This window comes from Varanus komodoensis, unplaced genomic scaffold (genome assembly GCF_004798865.1).
Source record: "Varanus komodoensis strain SLA01 unplaced genomic scaffold, ASM479886v1 scaffold27, whole genome shotgun sequence".
In the NCBI taxonomy this organism is placed as follows: domain Eukaryota; kingdom Metazoa; phylum Chordata; class Lepidosauria; order Squamata; family Varanidae; genus Varanus; species Varanus komodoensis.
This window is the reverse complement of record NW_025335701.1, coordinates 7,924,576-7,935,224: the sequence shown is the minus strand read 5'-3', so window position 1 is coordinate 7,935,224 and position 10,649 is coordinate 7,924,576. Positions and strand designations below refer to the sequence as shown.

The following is a 10,649-nucleotide window of genomic DNA, read 5'->3' as shown; positions in this document are numbered from 1 at the left end:
AGCTGGGTATCATCAGCGTACTGATGATTCCGCAGCCCACACCTCCGGATGACCTCTCCCAGCGGTTTCATGTAGATGTCAAATAGCAAGGGGGACAAAATGGAGCCCTGCGGAACTCCATGGCATAACTGCCATGGCGCAGAGCCATAGTCCCCCAGCACCACCTTCTGGAATTGGCCATTGAGATAGGAGTGGAACCACTGCAAAGCAGTGCCCCCAACTCCCAATCCCGCTAGCCTGTCCAGAAGGATACCATCGTCAATGGTATTGAAAGCTGCTGAGAGGTCCGGAAGGACCAACAGGGACGCACTCCCCCTGTCTCTCTCCTTGCACAGGTCATCATACAGGGCGACCAAGGCAGATTCAGTACCACACCCGGGTCTGAAGCCAGACTGAAATGGGTCCAGATAATCAGTTTCATCCAAGAGTGCTTGGAGTTGTCCCGACACCACCCGCTCTAACTCCTTGCCCAAGAAGGGGATGTTGGCCACTGGTCTGTAATCAGTGGCCATCTCTGGATCCAGGGACACCTTCTTTAGGACTGGCTGGACTACCGCCTCCTTTAAAGGGGCAGGTACCCGGCCCTCCCTCAGAGAGGCATTGACAACCTCCAGGATCCAGGTCCCTATCCCGTGCTTGGCGTTCTTAAGTAGCCAAGATGGGCAAGGGTCCAAAAGGCAGGTGGTGGGACGTACTCGTCCAAGCACCTTGTCCACATCATCAGGCCGCAATAACTGGAACTCATCCATCAGTTTTGGACCAGACAGCAACATTGGTACCTCCCCTGAAGGCTCTGAGCCACTAGTGGAGTCCAGCTCGTGACGAATCTGAGCAATTTTCTCCTTAAAATGCTTGGCAAAGTCGTCACAGCGGGCCGTCGAGGGCGGTACAGGGTCTTTCTTGGGGCCAGGATGAACCAGCCCTTGTACCATCCGAAAAAGCTCCGCTGGACGGCACTGTGAGGAGGCAATGGAAGCGGAGAAGAATTTCTTCTTCGCCGCCCTCACGCCACAGCATAGGCTCGATAATGAGCTCTCAAGTGTGTTCGGTCAGATTCATCCCGTGATTTCCTCCACCTACGCTCCAGACGTCTCCCCACCCGCTTCATCGCCCGCAATTCAGGTGTATACCAAGGGGAAGAGTGGGCTCTGCCTGGCGGGAGAGGACGCTTAGGAGCGATCGTGTTAACAGCCCTGGTCATCTCCCCGTTCCACAGTTCGACCAGAGCCTCGACAGGAGCACCAGTCTTGTCAGCCGGAAACTCCTCCAGGGCCTTCAGGAGTCCATCTGGATCCATCCGGCTCCGGGGGCAGACCCACACAATCGGGTCCACACCCTTACAGAGGGAGAGGCTGCTCTCAAGCACAAACCTCACCAGGAAGTGATCTGACCATGACAGGGGAGTCAAGCATAAATTCCTCATCCTCAGACCACCCTCTTCCTGCCCCGTCGAGAAAACCAGGTCCAGAGTGTGTCCACGTTCATGGGTCGGGCCAGTGACATGCTGAGACAGCCCCATGGCCATCATGGAGGCCATGAAGTCCTGAGCCGCCCCGGTCAGAACAGTCTCGGCATGGAGACTGAAGTCCCCCAGGACCATCATCCTGGGAGTCTTCAACACCAGGTCCGAGATGATCTCTGTCAGCTCAGGCAGGGAGTCTAATTTAATTGTATCCCAATGTACTAATGCTTTTAATTTCCTTGTAAGCTGCTTAGAGATATTTTAAAGTATGGACAACAGTGTATACATTTATTCAATAAATTAATAATAGGACTGGCAGGAGTTGCAGCAAACTATGAGTGGAGGGCCCATGTTCTCCAGCCCTGGATTAATGGCTGCTGGGTAATTGAACTGCCTTGGCCCCAGCAAGAAAAGATGAACCTGATCTCCTCCTTCTGCCTGTTCCCATTTCTGTTGGGAGTCCTGTTTAAAAACCAGACTTGGATGCTCAACCTCATGTGCTTCTCCTGCACACTGGACTCTCGTGTGTCTGTTCAGGAGCGAGGCTCATTGAGTTCAAGGCAATGTATTCCCAGGCACACAGAGAAATGAAATCTACCATCCTGGTAAGTCCCACTGAACTCAGTTGGCCCTTATGTCTGAATGGACACACACGGGACTGTGTTGTTGATCAAGCCACTCAGTTTCAGTCCACCTAGTCCCCTAGCCAAGCCAGGCCAGGCCAGGCCAGGCCAAGCCAAGCCAAGCCAAGCCAAGCCTAAGAGGGCCGGGCCGGGCCGGGCCGGGCCGGGCCGGGCCGGGCCGGGCCGGGCCGGGCCGGGCAAGGGAAGGGAAGGGAAGGGAAGGGAAGGGAAGGGAAGGGAAGGGAAGGGAAGCTCCTGTAACTCCTCTGCTTTTAGTGTAAAAATAAAAGCCTGGAGCCATTCATTGATTCCATGCTAAGAATCCTCCTTGCTCTTCCCTTTGACTCTCCCAGGATTGAGTCAGACTCCAGCTGCACAAGCACCGACTTTGCCGTCAGCCTGCAGAAAATGAGCCACTCAAAACCACCCCACTTCCCATGGGTGGGCAGTTTGAGCAGGCAAATAGCCGGATGGGGGGGAGGTTAGGCAGCTACTCCCCCTCCCACTGCTACTTTGAACCTCAGCCATCGGGCCTACTTTTTATTCCTTCTGTCTCACTTTAAAAAACGGGGAAAGTAGCTCAAGGCTGTTTGGTCCCATCTAGACAACCACATTGATTGCAAGTTTGTGGGAAAAGCCAAAAGTCAGCGCTTTATTTTGATCGATCTACAGGTGCTGTTTAGCAAAGTGCTCCGGGAACAAATCTTGCCTTCGTGAGAGCAGGGAATCGCTTGCCTCCAAAACCTTGGGCTGGAAATGGCCCCACGGCTCCTTCCTCCTCACCCTCAAATCAGGCAAGTCCTGATGAAGCAGGGAGAAGAAACAGCAGCCTGGCCGTTGGGAAAGCGTGGGCGGCCCTCTGGCGCCCCCCGCCCCGCGTGCTTCCTCGAGTCCTGCCAGGGCATGGCGTCAACCTCTGCATGGCCTCATTGTGGTCTCCAGCTGCCTCGCGATTCCCCACAGACTAGCTCTTCCGAAGGTGTCGCTGGACACGGTGCACGGGGAGGACCTGGAATAAGGGCGTGCTTGGGCCATTTCCCCTGTTGAACAGAAACTCCACTCGCTGTCTTGCCTGGGCACTTTCCTGGGACACCCGGGGCGGCCAGTCTTCCGTGGGAGAACAATGGGAAACACCGATGATGGGAGACACTAACTTCTCTGCTGACCTCACGCCAGTTCTTAGGAATGTTGAAGTACTGGCTGCACGTGCACTGCTCTTGCAAAAAGAGACGCTCGTATTCTCAAGCGTGCCTGCGAAGAGGAGCAAGGCACTGCTCAGCCGCTCGGCCTGCTGAACTGGGGTGGGAGGGACACTTGGTTTGCTTTGCGCTTCAGGGACCTTTCCTGATTTCGCACCTGTGAAACAATGTGTGACCCAAACCCGACTTAACCTCCCAAAGCTGCACTTCTCCAAAGTTCTCAAGTCAGAAAGGGAACAATATGTAGGGATTAGAGAAAGTAACAACACACTGCATTACGTCAGGGGACGTGCTTGCAAAAGTGTGCACATGAGGCAAAATTGATCAAAATGTATGCATTTGGAGAAATACACACAACCGTGTGGATAAGTTTTAATGCAAACCTAGGAAAATTATCAAAAGTTTGGGACAAACCAAACTTGAGATGGGTAAAATTCTCAAAATTTGCAATGAGCTGAACTTTCCTGAAAAGTGGAAAAATAAAAAACTGAAATAGATGGATTTATCCATCCCTACTCATATCAGCTGAGAAGGAAGGGCTCACGGGAGAAGAGCCTGCTGCTGGGAACGACTGACAGCAAAAGGAGAAGGGAACAGCAGAGGATGAGGAGGCTGGATGGAGTCACTGGGGTGATGGGTGTGGGTTTGGGTGGGCTCTGAGGGATGGTGGAGGACAGGAGAGCCTGGAGGAATGTTGTCCATGGGGTTGTGATGGGTTGGGTGCAATTTTGCAACTAAACAACAAACAACGACTCATACCAGCTTGGTCTTGAGACTGCCTCTATGCAAATCTAAATGATTCCAGCAGGGCTCCAGGGGCCAGCCTCACCAGCCTTGGACAGCTCCTTTCCAGCCGGGAAGTGACCCTCACTCATAGTGTCGGACTGGAGAGGCGGCTTAGAAACACAGAAACAGAGCGAGTCAGAAGGGGCCTCCCGGGCCATCCAGTCTGACCCCCGGCTCCAGCTGGCTCTGCTCACGACATGCCCACCACGTGCATGTCCAGCCTGTCCTTGAACAGCCTCACCGATGGGGCCTCAACGACCTCTTCTCTGAGCTCGGCCAAGATTTGAACCAGAGGGTCTTACGACTCTGCAACACTTGCTTTAGGACCGCATGGCATACTCCAGGGCCACCTTCTGCCCTGAGGCATTTGCTGACAGACCTCCTGACGTGCTGCATGGTTCACGCATCGCCTCTCCCATGGATCTCATGGTCATTGGGCACACCACCAAAGTCGCAGCTTCTATGTGATTGCAAAAAAGCAACACGAGGCCTCCCTCGAGGCTGCTTCCTATCCAGTACGCCCCGCTTCAAGGCTGCAGCGAGGGCCCCACTGGCCCGGTGCATCCTAGCATGTTGTTTCAGCAAGAGGAACCACAGACATGTCATGAGCGGAGCTGGCTGGAGCCGGGGGTCAGACTAGATGGCCCAGGAGATCCCTTCTGGCTAGCTCTGTTTCTGTGTTTCTAAGTCAACCACAATGCAGACCAATGCGAGAAGGAACAAAAGCCCTCAGTTTCTCAGTTCGTGAAGGACGGATGATCGAAAGTCCCATCAGCCCAGTCCTAGCCAGTGACCAATCACCTTTTTGCAGGTGAACTCTGCCGTTGTCTGTGCTCATCAAATATTGCAATTCCATGCACAGGTATATTGGAACCTGCACAACACGCCTTTTATTCTGAACTCTGAATGGAGGATAAATCACGGCTTAACTTAACAACAGCTTGCTAACCCACATTAACCAGGCTTTGTTCCAAAGAAAGACCATCAAAACAAGCAGAGAAGTGTGAAACTTGTCTTGCATTTTGAGGAAATGTTGGGGGAGCATCTCTTCTCAACCCTGAAGTAGAACACTGGCCAGCTGATTATTGATGACTCCTTGGAAATCGACCCCAGCCACAAGCTGTAACCCCAAACAGACTTGCTAGGGAGTAAACCCTAGTAAAACACGGTCAACACACATAAGAACGGCGTGTCGGCTCCCTAGCAGCTTCTTATTACTCAGATTTGATCTCCAATTTAAAGTGCTGCCTTAAAGGAGCAGGATTCTGTGCAACAGGCGGCAATGACCTTGTAGGCTTTGAGTGGTGGGAAGGAAAGCGAAGGAAACATTCACAGTGGGTTCGTCACCCAATCTTGCTTATCCTCTGCATTAAAGAAGCAATTAAACAGCTATGGGTGTTTTTGAAAGACAGCTCAAAATAAGCAACAAAATCAGTGCTTCCAAGAACTCACAGCATTTGCAGATGGCCCAGACAGTTCTAAAAAATGCCAGAAGAAAAACAGGAACATTCATTTCTGCACCGGGACTAGGTCGCCGAGGCTTCCTTTTGTGCACTCTGCTGACTTGCCCTCTTCTGGGGTTATTTTTAGAAGTGTGGCTGCCTCGTTGTGCATACAATCATGCCTGTGAGTGGATAGGTGCAATACAATTACCTCTTGCAATATGCAGTACCTCCCTGTGTGTGCACACAGAGAAAACACAAGACAAGAGCACACCTTTTGCTTAGTATTGCTACTACTAAGACCATGAGAAGAATAAGACGAAGGACAAGAAGAGAGGAGAACTTTAAAATAATCCTATGAAGGAAAAGGCACTGTTTTTAGATGATGCCATCTTTTCAGTCAACCGAAATGTTTCTCCTCCATTTGTCTGACTAATCTGGGGACCAAGTATTTCAGCCCCATCAGCAACAGCCTGCCTGGGGTGTAAACTGAGATCCATTTTTTGTTAAGCATCTTCTAACATACCAGTGCAGTGTGGTTTTTAAAAGCAATCCAACGGCCTCCTTTGTTGCAAAGCAATGTGTCTAAATCTCTTCAGGAAAAAAGAAAAGAAAAGAGAAGAAAAGCCAAACAAACTGGCAAAATTGCATGACTGCAAGACAGCTATTTCTATCCCAAAGCCTGTGGGAAAAATAAGCACCAATATTAGCGTGATCTCTTTGCCTCTACAGTGAATTGGCTCTGGATTTAGGCTGCAATCCAATGTACGCTTTTATAGCAGTAAGCCCACTAAACACAATGGGACTTACCTACGAGCAGAAATACATCAAATTGGATAATTAAACGGTTAAAGGTGCAATTCTATGCATGTTTAGTGGACATGCTGGCTAGGGCATGCTGGGAAGTGAAGGCCTTTTTCAGTCTAAAAATGCATAGACTCACGTCCGAACTCTTCTTCGTTTGCATCTGTGATCAAATGAAGCAGATTTTTTCCGTCCCCTTTCCATCGATGAGCTCCAGGGACTTTATGGCGCTCTGCTCCAGGACAAGCACTGACCTCGCTCAGGAGTGTCAGTGGAAATGGAAGCCCGAAGGGCTGGGGAAAGCGCCCAGTCGCCAAAGAGGCTCTGCAGTGCTCTCTGGATGCTCCTGGCAGGGGTCCCTTCAAACCCAAACGGGTGCCGCCACGACCTTGAACACAGAAGTTCTTCAGCACGTCAGAAAGCAGGGGATCTTGTCCCAACAGCACCAAGCAGGATTTCACCCTCAGGGCATGCAAGAGGCTGCGGAAAGCCTGTTTCCGAGCGGCACGTCGCAGCCCGACTGGACGCTGCTGGCCGCCACCCCACACTGACGCCGGCAAACGGGCCCGTCTGAGGCTCACGGGGAAGCAGGTCACTGTCCTCAGACGGGAACTGGCTGCAGATTCAGCGGAGGCCCGCCAGGCAGCTGCAGAGTCCTACTGGCTGAGCCGCTGCACAAGCACTCCAGGCGGTCGCGTGGAACCAGCGAGGTGAACCCAGGAGACTTTGGATCCTTTTTTGCTGTGAGCCCGCTGCTGAAGCAAGCGCGTCGGGGCGATCCTGTACTCTGTGCGTCCAGGCAGGTCCCCCACCCTAAGAAGGTGTGGCCAGGCCCACTCCCAGCAAGCTGCTTGCTTCCCGGCCCCAGGCCTCTTCTCACAGATCCTCTGTGACACGTGGCTACTGAGCGCATTTGCCGTGAATGCTAAGATTTTCTCCTTCAAAATCAGATGCATTTTTGTGCCGGCTTGCGCCAAGATCCATCCTTCTTAATGCATATGCACAGTTGCAAGCAGTTTCCCCAATCGCATGCATTTTAATGCTGTTTTCATAAAAAATGTGTGTTTTTGCGTGCACTTTCCTTTAATATGAATGCTTCCATGGGCAATTTGATTGGAGAACTCCACTGTGAAGTTTGGAGGGTGCCCATCGCAAAGGGAACTGAGATCATCTATTGATTCACAAAAGCAAAGATTAGGGGAGAATTCGTCAACAGGCAAAACTGAATGAATTTTTCCTCCATCCAGTGAACACCTCAAAAGGATTGGAGCAGAGTCTAGCAGGGCATTTAATACAGGTAATTCTGAAATTACTTCATTTCATAAAACCCTACGGTTTGATCTCAGGCTGGGGTGTGCTGAAGTGGTGGGAAAGAGACACAGAAAAATGGTCTTGATTTTTAAAAATGTCACAATCTCTTCTCTTCAAGAAAACAGGTATTTGTGTTGCAGCTGAAGCTTGCTGCTACCAGTGGCCTTTTCCTCGTGGGGTGTTTGAAGGTGGATCTGGGATCGTCACCCATCACTGGATCCCAAAGCTTGCTGTGCTATAATTTAGCAACCTCCAAGCCCTCAATGCATTCTAATTTGTCTTTGTATTCTAGCTCCTTTTCTTTGAATACGAGTTTAAAATTGCCCTTAAACCTGCATGCTTCAGAAGCAATCTAACTTTTCTTGTGCGCTGAATGGCTTTGATCAATAACCAAGAACTAGAAAACACACACACACACACACACACACACGCACGCGCCCCACTGCCCCTGGTGAAATGGCCTTTTTTGTGAGGTGAAGGACCATCACAAGGCAACAGAACTCAGGCTCTGGAAGAAGAGGCCGCGACCTTCAGTCCTTAGAATTTTCTCTTTAAAAGGACCAGGAGCGGGAAGCTGTGGGGACCTTTCCCTGGCCAAGACCCTGGAGGGCTACAGCAAGTCGGAGCGAGTGCCCTTCCTGAGCCAGTGTCCAAATTACCTGCCCTGGGATGAGACGACATTGTACCAAAGGGGCTTAAACAAAACATGTGCCTTAAATAAATAAACAGGGCACAATAAAACATAATTCCATGCCCTCTCCCACTCCAAAGTGCTTTTCTCAACCGAAGGCCTTCCACCGTTGGCTGGCACTGGAATTCAACGCATCAAAAGGATGCCAAGTTAGGGAAGGAAGCCCCAGACAGACATCCAGGGCCCCTCAGATGACGTCCCGGGTTAGCAGGACTGGGGGCAGCCAGGGGCTACGGGTTTCCATCAGACTTCCGCATGCTACTTCCATCAGCCGCATTAGCCATTGATTTTCTTCGAGGGCATGTGCTACTCACAGAGCCCGTTCTCTGCCTCTTGACTGGCCTGCTAGCAGGAGTGCCAAGCCACGGGAAGCGCCATCCGAAAGAGAAAGGCCGAGAAAGAAAGTTGGCGTTTATCTCCCCGCCGCTGCCTGTTTTGCTCCGGGTGCTTTACTCTGAAATCCCACACACTCCGTGCCATTACCACAACCAGTGGCGAAATAAAGACCTTTTCCATTTTTACAGAGCTTTCCCCCAGGGCTGGAGTTAGGCATGGCCTTCTTGGGGTAGTATTAGAGGCACGTAACACGGGCACGTGTGGGGATTCCTGCCCCCATGGTGAGCGGACTTGCCCTTCGTGGCCGCTGAGAAACACTGAAGCAGCTTCCCAGAACAGCCACAACGATCTCTTCCTCTGTCCTACAGTGGCGAGCAAGAGCACCTGGTCTTGAAGGCCACAAAGTGACGATGGGGCAAGAACGGACTCTCAACCTAGCCTACCTTACAGGGTTGTTGTGAGGAAAACAGGGAGAAGACGAGGGCCACCTAAACCGCCTTGAATTCCTTGTACGCAACAACAATTTAGACCACTCTTCAAATACAACCCGGTACTTTTCAAGTGTCAAGATGGGATTAAACATTATGCGAAGTTGCCTATAGGGCGGAGGCTATGTTGGCTCATCAGCTGCTTCAGCCCTACAGATAGATCATCACGCTATGGAACCCACAGGGTACGATCCCCAGTGGAAAGTGGGGCTCCACGCATGGGGTCAACTTGCATCCCATGCTGGCCGTCTAGGAAGCACCTTGCCAATCCAAAGCGAGCAGCCCCTTTCTTGATAAAACGGCGACGCGTTTTCCAGGTGGAAGGACACTAAAAATATGCACAGACGGGCCAGCGTCACGCGCAGAGCACAATCTGTGCTGCAGGAAATTTCCGAGGCAGAACAAGCGCTGTGGGCGCAGGCCCTCCACTCATGTCTTTTGTCTTTTAAATAATCATTACAGATAAAAATGTAGGCACTCCTTTTATTCTGAACGGGTGCACCCTGGTGACTTGGAGTTTCCAGCAAGAAGCAGCATGTTCTTTGGCCTGCAATAAAGACGAGTAAGAGCAAGATTTACACCCTCAAGAGGGGGCAGTGGGCAGAAGCGGCAATGGTTAGATCCTGCTGGCATCCCTCTGGGAAAACTGAAGACTTTAATGTGGTGGGGGGGGGGGGATGAGGATTTGCACCAATACATAGAAACATAGAAACAGAGCGAGTCAGAAGGGGTCTCCCGGGCCATCTAGTCTGACCCCCGGCTCCCGAGTCGCTGCTTCCTAGCAGCTGGACACCAGCCAGCCCGGGTCTTTCTTGCGGGCCGGCTGCATCAGGCGGGGGCTGCGAGGTCCCCTTGCACCCCCCCCCCCGCAGTCAGGGCACTGTTTTCAGCCTTAGAGAGGGAACTCCGGGCAAGCCTACGACTCCTCGGGGCCATCACGTCGCTCCCTCCAAATAGAATGAAAGGAGAAGCAAGCAAATAGCACAGGTCTGCTCAGACCTGGATGAGAAGAAACATGCAAGCTGCACCCGAACAGTGTGATAGCAGAAGGGGGAATCCGGGGTGCTCATCCTGCCACATGGCAAGCACCTTATTGCTGAGGTTTGCCCACTTCCAGCCTGCTGCCTCCTTATGAGACCCATCACCCCCAGCTGACTGTCCCTGTGTATTTATTTCTTGTATTTATATGCTGCCCCATAGCCCAAGGGGCTCTCCGGGTGGCTTACCAAAAGACAGAGCTGGAAGGAGCTGCTGGGCTGCAGGGAAAGGGGAAGAAAGCAGCCGAACTGATGCATGTCTTGGAACGACTCCACAGGCAGAGAGGCTAAGCGCATCTGGCCTGGGCAGATTAGAAGGCAGCTGTAAGGGGAGATATGGTGGCTAATACCACCAGCAGCAGCAGCAGCGGTATGGCACCAGTTGCTGGGGAAAATGGGCAGAGAGGCGTGTGTGCACTTGTCCTGCAGGCAGTTGCTTGGTTGGAAAGGACACGCCTTGCCTTCATCCA

General features: G+C 51.9%; 1 long non-coding RNA gene across 1 annotated transcript; it reads right to left on the bottom strand.

The window, feature by feature from the left end:
- Window positions 1–9,607: 9,607 nt before the first annotated feature.
- Window positions 9,608–10,398, bottom strand: LOC123025385. Its single transcript, XR_006415115.1, has 2 exons — window positions 10,369–10,398; window positions 9,608–9,689 (listed from the first exon to the last, which is right to left on the bottom strand). It is a non-coding gene; the product is annotated as an uncharacterized LOC123025385 (long non-coding RNA).
- Window positions 10,399–10,649: the final 251 nt, after the last annotated feature.